Here is an 11,686-nt window from a genome sequence, read left to right as displayed (position 1 = left end):
TATTGAAGACCAACTGACAAGTTTCTTAGAATAGGTTTAGCTACAACATGATAAAAGTCAATATAAAGTTGAGCAACCCACTGAAGGCTAAAGGCTGTTATAGAAGTCCTTATGCAACAGTGACCACTTCTTATAGAAATCTATGGACATGCATCACCTAAAGCAGATGTAGGAAATAGTGATGTGTGGGCTGGCCGAAACCCATGGGACCCATAGTTTACCCACAGGTTGGACTGGTTTGGGCTGGTTTCCACACATCCTATACAGGTCAGGTTCTGGTTAAACTCTGCCATCTGCTCACCACACCCGTGACCTTACTATGCACTACTACCTCCTCTGGAAGTCTGTATTTATAGTATTTATAGACTTGTGCCTGTTCTGAATATCAGTACAGGTATGGGACCTGTTATTCAGAATGCTTCCGGATAATGGATTTCTCTGTAATTTGAATCTTCATACCTACATTTTGTCTTCTACAAAATTATGTAAATATTAAATAAACCCAATAGACTGGCTTTGCTTCCAATAAGGATTAATTATATCTTAGTTGGGTACAAGGTACTGTTTTATTATTACAGAGAAAACTAAATCATTTTTAAAAATTTGGACTATTTGGATGAAATGGAGTCTATGGGAGATGGCCATACCGTAATTCGGAGCTTTCTGGATAATGGGTTTCCTGATAATGGATCCCATACCTGTATAACATTAACATGCTTTATGGGAATAATCTAATGCACATTGCTTACCTTTTTAATTAGCTGTGATGGTCTCGGCGACTAAAGTATTAACTTACCTGTATTGGCCATGGCTACTAAAGTAGAAATCCCCATCACAGAAGCATAACTATGGCTGAAGAGGTATCAGCAACTGGCACAGTAGTATTATGCGGACCAGGCCAAACCCACAGGACCTGTGAGTCAAGGGGGTTCAGCACAGCACATCATGTCCAAACTTTGATCTTGGTGCCACCCAACCCACAATGTAAACTCCCACCAATATTGCCCTTCTTCTAGCGGCCAGCACTTATTTAGGCCTCTCCAGTGATGTCAACTTGGGGCAAGGTGGATGCAGGAATATATATATATATAAGGATGGTGCACATTGTTAAATGGGTTTCAGGGTTGGGAGCAGAAGGTTAGGGTTGGACGCTGGTCGACAAAAAATCACCAAATTTTAGGCTGGTGTGAGATAATGTTTAAGTTATAACACATTCGATTAGTACCAGGAAGCAGTTCTGACACATTCCTGTCAGTATCACTTTAAAGGAGATACTTAAAGTTAAATTTGACTTTAGGTACGGTAAAGATTTCAGAGTTTTTTTAATTATTTACACGTTAGTTTCTGACCCTCACAGGATTGTAACTCCAATTAAGTTGTTACTTTGAGTTAATTACCTTAGCAACCAGTGAACTGTTATAAAATCGAGATGGAAAATGAATGAGAAGGTCTGAAATTAAAAATTATAAGAATTAAAAGAATAATAAGAAAAAAAAATTGTAGTGTTTTTATTTGTTGGATCAATGACCCTCAACAATCTCAAAGCATTTTCAGTTGCAGCCTGGAAAGAATCAGAATTTGGAGGCAAATTATTAAAGAATACAAGCAAAATACCAGCTCAAACATGGAATAGGTCTCTATACTATACTATAAGTTATCATAAAGATGAAGTTCCCATAGAATGAGACTGGAACCATTGTGCAGATGTTAGGAAAATTATTTTTATATTAGTAGAGCCCCAGAATGCTTTATAGATGTCCTGTAAGTTGTTGATTTTAAAATATTATGCTATTTTTATCCGGTAATATTATAGCCAAAACTTACCTTTCACGAAAAGAAAAGATCAATGGACTTTTTAGAACAATCCACCTTAAAATGTATCTATTAAATATAAACCATGGATCTGTTAATAATACAACCATGCACTTGGATATTTTCTTTCACTTGTCAGATATATAAAAAATAATCCAACCATTAACTGAGCTACTTCGACAAATAGGGGGTTCATCCTTCAAAGCATAATTATGAATATGCTGAAAGCAATATTTTATGAGTGCTACACCAGAATGACTGTGTGAAATCTAACATCTGGCCCACAGTACTACATGTTTCACATACTTATCAAATACTTGTTTTGCACAAACCAAAAATTTAATAATTTGCACAAAATGCAATTAAAATGCCAAAGGCAGACAGTAAAACAATAAACTCTCTATTTTTTTAAAGGAAGCCTACAGTAATCCCTGGTTAGAGTAGAGTGGGATGGGTGGGAATTATGAACATCAGGTTTAGGTCTCCTTTAATAGCAAACTAAAGTACATATCATAAATTTTATGAACACTCAGTGTCAGTTAAGCACATTTTAACAAATTTGTGTTATACATTTTGTTATACTGTATTTTATTTCTGTTTAGATTAAAATTGCTAAGGAGAAAATAGAATTGGGTGTAAAATAGCTAGAATCCCAATAAAAGGTCAGTATAATATATTGGCCTAGGTTTTCCTAAACAATGAGATTTATTCAACTGCATTTTATATATATAAAATAGGTACTCCCATGTCCCAGAGGTTGGTACATGGCTTATCTTAAAGCCAATCAAAGGCTTGTCAATTGGAAACCATTTCTCTACTCAGATATTTCATTGAATATTTAAAGGGATACTGTCATGGGAAAAAAAATTTGTCAAAATGAATCAGTTAATAGTGCTGCTCCAGCAGAATTCTGCACTGAAATCCATTTCTCAAAAGAGCAAACAGATTTTTTTATATTCAATTTTGAAATCTGACATGGGGCTAGACATATTGTCAATTTCCCAGCTGCCCCAAGTCATGTGACTTGTGCTCTGATAAACTTCAATTCCTCCCCCCCCCCAGCAGCCAAACAAAAGAACAATGGGAAGGTAACCAGATAACAGCTCCCTAACACAAGATAACAGCTGCCTAGTAGATCTAAGAGAAACACTCAATAGTTAAAACCCATGTCTCACTAAGATTCCTTTAGTTACATTGAGAAGGAAAAACAGCAGCCTGCCAGAAAGCATTTCTCTCCTAAAATGCAGGCACAACTCACATGACCAGGGGCAGCTGGGAAATTGACAAAATGTCTAGCCCCATGTCAGATTTCAAAATTGAATATAAAAAAATCTGTTTGCTCTTTTGAGAAATGGATTTCAGTGCCGAATTCTGCTGGAGTAGCACTATTAACTGGTGCTTTTTGTAAAAAACATGTTTTCTGATGACAGGATCCCTTTAAGGAAAGAAAGTTAAATATAAACCTAAGGCTTAGGTACTATAAACTTCTGTCTGAAAGTATAAGGACATCAACAATTTTTCTTTTGAAACTTAATTAAATTAATGGTGAATACAATATTTTTGTTACCCAACATAAAAACAGCTTGCAACTTACAAGTACAGAATGCAGAGAGAACAAACAGATTGAGCAAATATAATGGATTGCTCAAGCAGATGTGATGGGGAAAGCTTCAAAAGTAAGTATTTACCTGTATGAGGTCAAGACGGCCAAGCTCACTTTCAGAAGAATCTACACAGAACACAAAGTACAGGGTGGCATAATGGCGATAAATCAGTTTGTAGTCAGAACCGCCAATTAAACTTAAAAATGTAAAAAGGAAAGGGCTTAGACCATCCCACTGCAAGCAATAGTAATAATAATAATAATAATACAGATTAGGGATATGCACAATGTAGCAGTAGTGGAATAACACTGGCAAATGATGTGCTCCTTTTATCCTTACACTGCTTTCTTATCTATGCCACTTTGGCAAACTATGACATGTAGTAATCAAGATGGGTTTAATCTGTCCAAGGGTTCCAAATATGTATTTGACATCTTCATAACACAGTATAGTTGCCCATACCAACCATCGGATTTCATTTTCTAACTTGTGGAAATCTGATCAGAACTAATTGCTAATTAGTTGCAATGACAACAGTATCATAACTAAACTGTGCCGGGTTCCTCGTAAAAAAACCTTCAGAGGGCCAGGTGTGTACTGCAACCCCTACCTGCCCTCATTCCCCTGCTCCCCAATGTCAGGGGTCCTATCGGCTCCCAGCGGGAGTAATCAGGACCGAGGAGGAAGCCCAACAAGGGTTAAAGTTTGAGTATGCAGTACAAATAGGAATCAGGCACAATCATTAGGTACAATCCAGGCAAGAGTTCAAACAGGCTGGCAGATAAGGATCAGAGTCAGGATCACAGCAGGAATCAAAACCAGGAATCAGACAGACAATAATGCACCCAGGTACTCACAGGATTGAAGACCTATAATTGGGCAGGGTTTCAGCATCCAGTTTGCCCTTTTATTACAAAATTCCGGCACCAGTGATGACGTCATCATGCAGCGACGCCGCACCCATCTGTTCAGCATGGGCGCTGCCATCTTGGATTTTCATTGTGACCGCCGGGAAGGTAAGCAGCACCGTCGGGTGCTTCCGGTAGTACTGACACCCACCTGTTCACTCTCAGGTAGGAGGGTGGCTGGGGAGGAGGAGATTTCTTTACAGCTATAGAGGAAGCCGACCCCTTGGTCCAAAAACCACTGCCCCTCCCCCCATGACAACAATGTCTGCTTCCTCTAAAGTTACATCACTATAAGGGAAACTATATGTGCAATTTGGGGTGTGTTATTGCTGGTCCCAAGCCCAGGTGTGTGGATAGGCCACAAAGGCCCAGGCCTAAGGCAGCAGAAGTCTGGGGGCGGCTTTCCTCCTCCGCAGCTTTATTGGGGACTGGGCAGAAGATTTTTACAAATATCTCCCACCTGCCCAGTCCCCAGTGAAGCAGAGCTCAGGGAAGATTAGAGCGAATCAGAGTGGATGGTGGCAGCTATGAATTGGTGACTTGCTGTGGTGGTTGGAGGGTGGTGTAAGTGGCTAGGAGTAAGGGGGTAAGTGCAGCCTGGGGTGTAAGCATGGGGCACACAATTTTTAAATCTGGCCCTGGCTGATCCAAGAAATATAGCAGCAGTCAGAAGCCCAGAGTTTTGTTGATTGATATTACTCTAAAACACGGGTCAACAAGTTGTGGAGGTATTGATCCCCACAAAAATTCCAAAGGGGTAGACAGGAGGCAGTAGGAGGAGCAATTAATATGAGATTTTGTGTTAATGTCTATTTGATGTTGTGGATAAACAACAGCAGGTAGAGAATTAGAACATCTAGATAATTGTGACCTGGAAATATGTGTTAGTGCAAAGGAATATAAAGCAAAATACCTCTGCCGTAAAGGATTAAAGCATGCCAACAGTATTGTAAAAATCATTATAAAGTGCTGTAGTATTACATATGAAAGGAACAGTGAGTGTTGTGTGTTGTGTGCACACTTACAGCACATCTAATTCATTGACCATATCAAAAATTGCTGGGCTAATTTTCCTAAAAGACTGGCAACAATGTAGGCATAACTAAAACTGAAATAGCGAAGGGAAATACCACACATACAGAGAAAATACAGTACATGCATAACAAAAAAACTGTTGTTGTTGTCATGTCCATGATTTTATATATATTCATTCAGCTGAGTAAAGAAAAAACAACTACCTTCCAAAAAGTTGCAGACATTGTCATCTCGCGTCTCTCGCACAATCTGCTGTTGTGTGTCCTCAGGCTGTGGGGGGGGGGATTTAAATATTACAATTAAAACAGATAACTTTGATCAAATGAGGCTTTTGATTACACCTATGTTGAGGCGGGGAAAAGGTCTGATCTATAGTCAACATTGCCACTCGTTTCCTTTTGGACATGTGCTTAAAGGGGTGGTTCGCCTTTAACCTTTAGTATGTTATAGAATGGTCAATTCTGAGAAACTTTTCATTTGGTCTTCATTATTTATTTTTTATAGTTTTTTAATTTTGTCTTTTTCTTCTGACTTGTTTCAGTCTTTTAAATGTGAACCACTGACCCGATCTAAAAAAAAAATGCTCTGTAAAGCTACAAATGTATTGTTATTGATACGTTTTATTACTCATCTTTCTATTCCTGCCCTTTCCTATTCATATTCCAGTCTCTCGTTCAAATCAATGCATGGTTGCTAGGGTAATTTGGACACTAACAACCAAAGCTAGAAATGTACAAACTAAAAATACACTCACATCTAAGCAAATGAATAAAAGACTCATGAACATTTGAGAATCCCTTCAGCTTCAAACTGTTTTGTGCTCAATATCGCTTGATCTCCTGAGGAAGTGCTATTGAGCGCGAAATGTTGAGGCTGAAGGGGATTTTCACATTGAGTCTTTTATTCATTCGCTTTGATGTGAGCACATTTTTAACTTTTAAATAAACACATTTTTATGTTATTACACTTGGAGCACTCATTTTTTGCTGTTTTTAGGTGTTTAAATGATCTCCCCTCCACCCAGGACAAGTAACATGTCACAAATGCTACTACAAATAATACTAAATAATATTGTTACAAATAATACTACACTAAAATGGTGTACCCTGTGATATAAAGAAAAGATTCAATGGGAAACAGGTACTGCTGGCAGGGTGAAAACCCTTGCTTTAAATTTATAGGAAAACTATACCCCCAAAATGAACACTTAAGCAACAGATTGTTCATATCATATTAAGTGGCATATTAAAGAATCTTACCAAACTGGAATATATATTTAAGTAAATATTGCCCTTTTACATCTCTTGCCTTGAGCCACCATTTCGTGATGGTCTCTGTGCTGTCTCAGAGATCACCTGACCAGAAATACTACAACTCTAACTGTAACAGGAAGAAGTGTGGAAGCAAAAGACACAACTCTGTCTGTTAATTGGCTCATGTGACCTAACATGTATGGTTTGTTGGTATGTTTGTGAGTACAGTGAATCCTACGATCCCAGGGGCGACCCTTATTTTTTAAAATGGCAATTTTCTATTTATAATTACCCAATGGCACATATTACTAGAAAATGGTTTATTTACATGAAGCAGGATTTTACATATGAGCTGTTTTATGCAATATCTTTTTATAGAGACCTACATTGTTTGGGGGGTATAGTTTTCCTTTAAGGCGGCATGCGTTAATGTGATATAACCTGAGATATGCTGTTCCCATAAATATTTCATCCACACTTTTTTTTGTGGAGCCACCCTTTTCAGGGTTTATCTTCAAGTTTTGGGGGAAATATTTATCATCTTTGTGCTCAGGAGGTCATTTTGCCCCATTCTTCCATGTAGATTTTGTTCCAGGTTGTTCAGGTTATTCACGATGATTGTGCAGCTCATTGCCGTACTGAAAGATGAACTCTTATGACTAAGTTCCTTAAAGGTGTTGTTCACATTTGAGGTAACTTTTAGTATGATGTAGAGAGTGGTATTCTTAGGCAATCTGCAATTGTTTTTCATTTTTTATTAATTGTGTTTTTTTTAGTTATTTAGCTTTTAATTCATCAGCTCTCCAGTTTGCAATTTCAGGGTCCAAATGAACCTAGCAACCGTGAATTAATTTAAATGAGAATGGAATATGAATGGGAGAGGCCTGAATAGAAAGATGAATAATAAAACGTGTCAGCAACAATACATTTGTAGCCTTACAGATCATATGTTTTATAGATGGGTGACCCCCATTTGAAAACTGGAAAGAGTCAGAAGAAAAAGGCAATTATTTCAAAAACCATAACAAATAATGAAGACCAATTGAAAAGTTGCTTAGAACTGGTCATTCTATAATATACTAAAAGCTGAACCACCCCTTTAAGGTACCAAATGCATAAGGCTGTGTGTGTCTACCTCTTGCCTAAAATAAAGTCTACAGTTTGTTTATATGCCTGTTTATATGCCTGTTCGTAGGATCTTTGAGTGCCTGTCGACTCTTCCATGGTTTTGATTAGCTCACGCATTTAGGTGCACTCATACCTGTGTCTCAAATTCATGTCAAAACCATGAATAAAACACCTGTGTGCAAGGGCCCTTTCTGTGGGGATTTTCCCCAGACAAGGTGGCAGTTATTTTAATGATATACTGACAGAGATTAATTGTAAGGCAACTGTAGTCTACACCTTTTTTTCACCTGTGTAAACTTAGTTTGCAACACAGGGATTATTAAATACTTATACAAACAGAACATTTCAATATGGAACTGATTGGTACAACATGTTGCTTTTGAACTAGATGAAGATTGCCAAATAATGGCTCAACAGTAAACTTGCCAGACTGCCTTAAATGAACAGTAACACCAAAAATTTAAAATGTTTTAAAGTAATGAAAATATAATGTACTGTTGCCCTGCACTGGTACAACGGGTGTATTTGCTACAGAAACACAACTATTGTTTATATAATTAAGCTGCTGTGTAGCTATCGGGGCAGCTATTCAAGCATAGGATACATAGTAGATAATAGAAAAACCCTGTAGAATCCCACTGTTTACTTGGAACTTACCTGTTATCTGCTGTCTATCCTGTGCCTTTTCTACTTTTTCAGCATTGAATGGCTGCCCCCATGGCTACACAGCAGCTTGTTTATATAAACAATAGTACAAATTCTGTAGCAAACATAGCAGTTTTACCAGTGCGGGGCAACAGCACATTGTATTTTCAATACTTGATTCGTTACCAGGCAGTAACCAATCAGTGACTTGAGGGGGGGGCACATGGGTCATAACTGTTGCTTTTGAATCTGAGCTGAATGCTGAGGATCAATTGCAAACTCACTGTCCCACGTGGTCCCCCTTCAAGTTGCTGACTTAAAGCCCCCATACACGGGTCGATAAAAACTGCCGAAGGACTGAGTGGGGCCCTCTGCTGGCCTTTCCCAATTGATAAATTGATATCTGGCCGAAAGTCTAATCTGTTCGTTGAGGCAGTTCCACCCTAGGGCCCATGATCGGATCACCCCGATATCGCCCACCTCAATGTGGGCATATCGGGAAGAGATCCACTCGTTTGCCGACAAATGAAACTATACCCCCAAGCAAACTAGGTCTCTATAAAAAGATATTGCCTAAAACAGCTCATGTGTAAAACCGTGCTTCATGTAAATAAACAATTTTTATAATATACGTTTTTAGTAGTATGTGCCATTGGGTAATCCTAAATAGAAAATTGCCATTTTAACACCTTTAAACTTAGATCTGAAAACAATTGAACTGAAAAAAAGTGTTTAAAGGGGAACAACCTTTTTATTGGCAGTGGGAAGGTTACTTGAGTGTTTGAGTATGTTGGTAAAAGCATGTGCTAACTATGTAAGGTACTTCAGACATTTTGTTGCACGTGTTGGAGGAGATTAAGTGAGCACAAAAAAATGTCCATGGTAAAAGAGGAGTAAACGTTGATTTAACTGAGCATTTAGTTGGCAGTGAGACATAACAAGTGCAATTGGGAGCCTATACCTATGCAAGTTATTTCATTTAACTACAACTCTATTTTGAGAAAAAAAAAAGTTTCTGATTTGCTTATCAGTTCTCTAAGCAAGCACTAACATACAAGAAGGGGTTGTTGGCTGTATTCAAGAACATGCTTGAGGTATGTGGTCACATATTCTACAGGTTTGGGCTCGAACACTTTTTCCTGTTTTTAAGGCATTAAGATACTTGATTTTGGATTTACTGCCATCATTAATGCCTATCTAAGCAAGTCATAAGGCTGACTGCATATCCTGGGGATTGCAGGCTGAATTCCAGAGCATCTCGCCACATACTTGTGGCAGAAAGTGCCGTCAGTTTCTATTACTTACTGGGCAAGTTTATTGAACGTAATCCAAGGACACACATTATTTGCTTACTAGGATACCATTTAGTGATTGGATACTGGGAAATATAATAAAACACATTCTGTTGAAAAAGAAGTCTGTAACTTGCCAATGTGAGTAGGAAAGTGGCATATTTCAGACAATGGACTCAAGACAACTGATCCCATACAAATGTAAGAACTCTGGTAGCACCACAAATAATGTTGCCTTATAGAGGCGATTATGTAAACTATCTCTGATAGGAGAACCCTTATTGTGATGGCAATACAGGGATTTATATCTGAAAGGGGTAGACAGCCATAAACCCCTGGAAAGGGATTTAAACAGACAATCAATATATTAAGGACATTAAAGGAGAAGGAAAGTGTAAATCACTTACCTGATACCCCAGACTGGTGCTCCTTTTAACAGAAAACTGTCCGGGCCTGGGTTCAGCCACCCTCGTCACACATCTTTTTTCTTCACTCGGGTGTGCATGAGCAGTAAAGAGCTGAACTTTAACAAAGAAACCACCTTTTTACTCTACTGTGCATGCATTGGCCCTGGTATTTTGAAGAAAGAAGAAGAGGATCACTCTGTAGGTGCTTGCTAAGAAGAAACCCGGTCAGTTTTCTGTTTACAGGAGAATCAGTCTGGGGTATCAGGTAAGTGATTACAATCTACTATCCATCACTTAGCTGATAAAGCTGCACTCCATCCAACATCTACTTGCTTATCCAGAAAGGTCCACAGACCATGTCATATACTATTTACTGCAGTTTCTTCCTCAAAATTGTATAGCTGCTGTTTCATTAAAATGCCTATTGCACAGCCATCATCCTAATGAAATGCCACACATACAAAAGCTTGGTGTTTATGGCAAGAATCACAGAGAGCTGCTGCTTGCAAGCAAGTAATGAATGCAATCAATTCAGGGGTGCGAACATCAATTTAATCTATGGTGGATTCACTTTTACCCATTGATAAGTAGGCCACTAAAATTCTATTAAATTCAATTAGTTTGAAATAGAGGGATGAAATTTACTCTGGTGGACTGTGGACAGTTCTAATTTCACTTTATGATACATACACCCTCATTTAATACAATAATATAATAGCAGCTAATATAATATATAGTGATGGGCGAATTTATTCGCCAGGCGTGAATTCGCAGTGAATTCCCACGATTCGCTGGCGGTGACTAAATTCTAGAGACTGGCATGAAAATTCCATTTTTTTTGGACGCTGGCGCAGTTTCGCTGGGAATTTGACGCCGGCATCAAAAACGGACGCCGGTGTCAAAAACGAGACGCAGTCATCAAAAATGAGACGCAAATTTCTTGCCGTTTCACGAATTTCGTGGGAAATTCACAAATTTTTCAGCGAAGTGAAACTACACCAATTCGCCCATCACTATATATGATAAATATATATTTATTTCACCTTTGAGTTAATTTTTAGTATGATGTAGAGAATGATATTCTGAGACAATTTGCAATTGTTTTTTAATTTTTTATTATTTGTGGGTTTTTGGGTTATTTCGATTTTTATTCAGCAGCTCTCCAGTTTGCAATTTCAGCCATCTAGTTGCTAGGGTCCAAATTACCTTAGCAATAATGTATTGATTAAGATACAGGAATATAAATAGAAGAGGCCTGAAAAGAAAGATGAGTAATAAAAAGTAGCAATGACAATACATTTGTAGCCTTACAGAGTATTTCATCTTGAGATGGGTTCAGTGACTCCCGTTTCAAAGCTGAAAAGAGTCAGAAGAAGAAGGCAAATAATTCAAAAACTATAAAAAATAAACAATGAAGACCAACTGAAAGTTAATGGCTATTCTATAACATACTATAAGTTGACTTAACTCACCTTTAACTTACCTTAGAAATATCTGGAGACACAGGGGAGATCACACCATTTACCATAGTGTAACATTTGTATGACATCATTCCTCAAATTTTTCCCCTCCTTCCCAGAAACTGCTATAGCACATGGAGCA

Source organism: Xenopus laevis, chromosome 3L (assembly GCF_017654675.1).
Source record: "Xenopus laevis strain J_2021 chromosome 3L, Xenopus_laevis_v10.1, whole genome shotgun sequence".
Classification (NCBI taxonomy): domain Eukaryota; kingdom Metazoa; phylum Chordata; class Amphibia; order Anura; family Pipidae; genus Xenopus; species Xenopus laevis.
Note: the sequence above shows the minus strand (reverse complement) of the source record.